Raw genomic sequence first — 5,951 nt, forward strand, 5'->3', positions numbered from 1 at the left:
ACATTCAGGGTTTGGAGGCACACAAAAAAAACACCATCCCACTCTAATAATTTCATCCAAAACTGCAATAAATTCCTTTAGTGTTGTCTTGATTTTAATGTATGGCAGCAGTTGGTAATTTTGTGTATTAAGTTGTTCATAATTGATTGTGAGAAGTATGTGTAAATATAAATTGCTTATGTACATACAGTACAGTCATTTTTGATTACTGAATAACTTATTTTCTTGATTGCACATGCTATTTTGGTTTTACACTTAACTGTATCCATGTTTGCAGCATTTCCACTGCATAGTGGGTGAACATTGACAGTGTTTAAATTAAATTGTAATATTCAGGTTTAAAGTGCTTTAGGCTTGCAAAGGCCCATTTTACCAAAGGGTTAAAAAAAGGATCAAGATGCAGAATAAGATGACGATGGTAACTGGGAATCTAATACAAATTCCGACAAATGAACACCAGTTACTAAGGAAGATCATGTTAAAATCTGTCTATGTGCACATTTGCACCACATGGTGTCATTCACTGTCAAGAAACGGCATCAGTTATTTAACTCAGGACATATGGTACCAAGTAAAATTCTGAAGAAAAAATACTTTAAATTGAGCATTTTTCCATTGTGATATTGCTAATTGAAGAAAGGATTCACTTATTTTCACAATGCTGGTTTTAGGTTAGTGTAAATAAAGTCTTTCCATCAACACTTGAAGCAACACCATATACACCATACTTCACACGCTCTGTTACAACTGAGACAATTGTACAATGTACAGTAGGTCAGTTGCAGGAAGCACATGATGGTAAACCTCAGAGATTTAAACATTCAAGATTACAACCTAGTCTCAAGCCTTTCGAGTTTTTCTTACCACCACATCTTCTAATTGTCACACCATTAATATTGTTCAAATTATGCAAGCTTCTGCCCTTCCTTTGGCTCATCCAGGCACCTTTATCGTACAAAGAAAAGATAAGGAGCATCTTAGTTGCCATGTCAGAAATTTGTCTTGTATTCAGATTGGCCTTGAAAATTCTTAGTGGTGGCCTGAGCTCAGACATGCAATGTGGTGTGACATTGCCTTACCCTCAATGACACACCACAGCTATTTTCCTTGCTACAATAAAGTAGCTATTTTGTACTTTGTAACTCCCAGCACCAAGCATGCATGTATGTTGATATTGTAAGACTCACATCTTGGATTACATCTAAGAATATTGCATTTTTCTCTGTGATACAGTCTATGTTTCTTTCATGTCTGTCAGGGGTACAGTTTACTCAAGCATCCTGGTGACACAGCGGTGTAAGATGATGCATGCCATATAACCACAACAATTCTGGTTCCAGCATTGCTTGGGGTGTAGTTGCATGTCACCCCCTGTCACATCGGGTGTCAAAAATAAAAATCAGTCTTGGGACACTGCTTGAAGCTAGGTAGCATACTTTAATGTGGTAGTCCCATCATATTTTAAATGTAAGATATTGTTTTTAAAGCATTTTGTTTCACTGTACTGTTTTTGTACTGTATCAACGATGCCTCCCAGTGAGCTTATGTAAATTGTTAGCATCTGCCAATTGTTACTACTGTAGACCTTTTTTTGTTCAAATTGAAACACTCTCCCACAAGTCTGTCTCTAATTTATTGCCAACAAGCCGTTGTGGCACTTAAATAGACCAAGGACTGATCATTGCGTGCTGTTTTACCGTAAACGTTTTATACTGTATCTGGTCGTTTCATTATCTGGGAAAACAGAAATAATATAATTAATTTGCATGAAAGTGCATTTTGAATGTGTGTGAGTGTGTGTCATCCATAAGGCTGTTGAGGAAGCACATTGCACACAGCTGATATCTTAATCTGCAAAACACTGGTTGCCAACGCATGACTTGGCATAAAATAATGCATCCTCTTGCTCAGATGAACTGCATTCATTACTTTTTTGCTTCTCTCGAGGATTGTTGAAAATGCACCTATACAAATCTAAAGAAAAAAGAAGAATTTTTTGGTCACGTGAAAGGACGGTAGCTTCACCCGCAAGTCACATTACCACAGTGTCTGTGTGCGGTCATTGACTCGTGAGCCCATCTGAGCCTGCTGGATGTGACTGTCTGGTTCACAATGGAAACATGGAAAACTGGGGCCTTAAATTCCCATTGGTCAGCAGACGGGTGCGAAAGAGGGATTAGCTTTGTACGACAGTCCACTCACCCAGACCTCTCTCTGTGTGTGTGTTTCTGTTTTTGTATTCATTTCTCTGCATACTGTATGTTGCATAATGTGGTTTTAAACAGGAATTAGTGACAAAATCACTAAAAAAGCAATGGTTTTCTTCCTGTGAGCATTTGTCTGAGAGCTATTCTATGTTGCCTGAGATGGAGTCTAGGGCTGAAGTCTGAATATCTGTAAAATGTAATGCCATAGCCCTGCAATGACCAACACCTTTGTGAGCCTTGTGTTTTGACAATGTAAGAGAGGTGTTGATTCAACTTGGAAACAAGTTTAGACAAATCGCCTTACGCAAAACCACACACTACCAAAGTAAAGACCTCTACATGATCAGTTTTCATCTGGGCTATTTCTCTGGTAGAAAGTAGCTCCAATGAAAAATGTTGACAGAGGTTTTTTTTGGGGGGTAGATTATCCAGAGTAGTGTTTGAGCAACACAAATAAATTCAATTCACCTCTATTGTATTAGAGTGGTGGAAGAAATACAGTAAAACCAAAACTACTTGTATAGCAAGATGCCAACAAAAGCAACTGGGGAAATACTTTCTTTTTATAACGTATTACAATATATAAAAAAATAAATAAAAAAAGGACAAAGGCTCGTCCTGTGATTTAAAATGGGCTCCAGACATCCAGGCCAACTTCAAATGATTCATGGTCTTCCTCGGTGGGGATTTTTAATGACATGCCAAACGACATGCCCACACTGCTCTATTATGACGGGGCCTTGACAGGAAAATAGACCACATGCTTTGCTGTTTAAAGCTCCTTCCTTTGATTGTTCAACATAATTTAATAGAGTAAGCTGCCTAAAACTCTGCACTGTTGTCTGGAATAATGTACACAAATGAAGCAATGCAGTATCCTGTTAAAGGGAGAGGGATATAACAGATGTAGTTTGCTTTGTGTAAAGTCACAACTTTTTTTCACTTCTGTGAAAAGTTAATGGTTCAGTTTGTCAAAGTCTTGGCAACATAAAAAAAATCAGAAAGGAAGATTAGACCTTCCAGGAACCGTGCTGTGTCACTACCACACAAATGCTTGAACTGGATCATTTTGAATTCTCAAAGTGCTCCGGCTCACCAGATGACTTACACACGAATCATGACTGTAACAAACAGGATGAGCGTAGGGGTTCAGCTGCTGAATAAGGTTGTATGTTGCGTCGTCCAGGCTCCAAGAACCTATTGAATTGACTTAACTGACTCACAGGGTCGTTGCCTCCCCAAAGACTAGAGTGTATCTGGACACTGAAGTCTGATACATTGCATCAGGAATTCCAGAAAACTGTATTTTTTTGTATTTTTATCCAATTTAATTTGCCTCCTAACTCCCTGTGGCGCTTGTGTGAAATAAAGAAGTTTGCAGGCTGATTTTGAAGACCAGAGAGAGAGCCTTTAACACATTTTTGTGGTTGATGATATGAAAGCCTAAAGTTTGACAACTTATAGGGTACACCTAAGTCCATAACTGTGATTTAAGATTTGACCGAAGGGTGGAGATAGCTAATGATGTTGAACTTTGTTATTAGTGTGAATGCTGTTCTTCAACTTTTTTTCTACTATTTATACTTTTAAAATGTTAAGCTTTTTAACACTTTTTTAACATTGAAGTGAATGAGAGCAGCCTTCAACTCCTTAAAATCTTCTTCCGCTCCCAAAATTTTCAGCTCCTTCATACTTTCACCTACAGACGCCAAACAAACTTTAAAATGTTCACAAAATATTCTGCTATCCGGCTTGTGCTTTTCAGTTTGATATCTTTTACAGTTTTTGTGAAAAAGCTTAAGTTTAGTGATCATTTCAGGAAATTTTATCGATTAAACAGAGTGTGTATTGCATGAGCTAGAGTGGATGATGTCATAGCTAGAGGGTGAAGCTTCAAAAAAATGATCTTTGTCCCTTCTCAATAAATTGTTCTCACGCCCACAATATCTACTTGTCATACACAATTTATACATCAAAACGTAGGTATTTTTGTCTAGTTTTGTGATACGCCTTTTACTTTTGGCTGGTTGAGCTTCCAAATGACAAGAGGTCCATATCTTTCTCCATTGGCTCTAATGTTAAAACTCCTGGATATTTCCCAGCGAAACACTGAACAAACCACTTTTTGAAATCGCTGATATGACCACATTTTTACGTTTATCCATATAAATTTTATACCGATACGTTCACAAAGGCCTTGTGGTGCTCAGGATGACGTCATTTGACTGATAGCAGTTATCGTTTTGCCACTGTGAGGCTTTGTTTGAGAGCTCGCTCTCAGGGACTCTGAATAGCTGAAGCACAGCACAGCTGACAGATTCAGCAGGTGTTGCTCATCAACTTGATTACAGACATCAAAGCATGTTTATAAACATATCCACTGGCCATTCGTTACCATGACAACACTTTCACAGACACACCCAGATACTACAGGATAATATGAACAGTAGTCTATACAGATACTACAGGCAGTAATATGAACAGTAGTCTATACAGATACTACAGGCAGTAATATGAACAGTAGTCTTTACAGATACTACAGGCAGTAATATGAACAGTAGTCTATACAGATACTACAGGCAGTAATATGAACAGTAGTCTATACAGATACTACAGGCAGTAATATGAACAGTAGTCTTTACAGATACTACAGGCAGTAATATGAACAGTAGTCTATACAGATACTACAGGCAGTAATATGAACAGTAGTCTATACAGATACTACAGGCAGTAATATGAACAGTAGTCTATACAGATACTACAGGCAGTAATATGAACAGTAGTCTATACAGATACTACAGGCAGTAATATGAACAGTAGTCTTTACAGATACTACAGGCAGTAATATGAACAGTAGTCTATACAGATACTACAGGCAGTAATATGAACAGTAGTCTATACAGATACTACAGGCAGTAATATGAACAGTAGTCTTTACAGATACTACAGGCAGTAATATGAACAGTAGTCTATACAGATACTACAGGCAGTAATATGAACAGTAGTCTATACAGATACTACAGGCAGTAATATGAACAGTAGTCTTTACAGATACTACAGGCAGTAATATGAACAGTAGTCTATACAGATACTACAGGCAGTAATATGAACAGTAGTCTATACAGATACTACAGGCAGTAATATGAACAGTAGTCTATACAGATACTACAGGCAGTAATATGAACAGTAGTCTTTACAGATACTACAGGCAGTAATATGAACAGTAGTCTATACAGATACTACAGGCAGTAATATGAACAGTAGTCTATACAGATACTACAGGCAGTAATATGAACAGTAGTCTATACAGATACTACAGGCAGTAATATGAACAGTAGTCTTTACAGATACTACAGGCAGTAATATGAACAGTAGTCTATACAGATACTACAGGCAGTAATATGAACAGTAGTCTAGATCTGTTGCCTTGTCTGTCTCCTAATCTGTCTGTGTCTCCCTCCCTCCCTCCCTCCTTTTCTCTCTCTGTCCCTCCTCTGTTTTTTGGTTTTTGTCTCCTTCCTCCTCCCTCATTCTCCGTCTCTCGCTGTTTCCTACCCTACTTCTGTCTTCCTCCCTCTGTCTCCCTTCCTCCCTCTGTCTTCTTTCCTCCCTCTGTCTGTATCCCTCCCTCCCTCCTTTTTCTTTTGTCTCCCTCACTCCCTCTCTATCTCCTTCCCTCCCTCTCTGTCTCTCTCCCTCCCTCCATCTCTCTCTTTCCCCCTCTCTCTCTCTCTTTTTCTTTAC

The sequence above is a fragment of the Perca flavescens genome, chromosome 5 (genome assembly GCF_004354835.1).
Source record: "Perca flavescens isolate YP-PL-M2 chromosome 5, PFLA_1.0, whole genome shotgun sequence".
Taxonomy (NCBI): domain Eukaryota; kingdom Metazoa; phylum Chordata; class Actinopteri; order Perciformes; family Percidae; genus Perca; species Perca flavescens.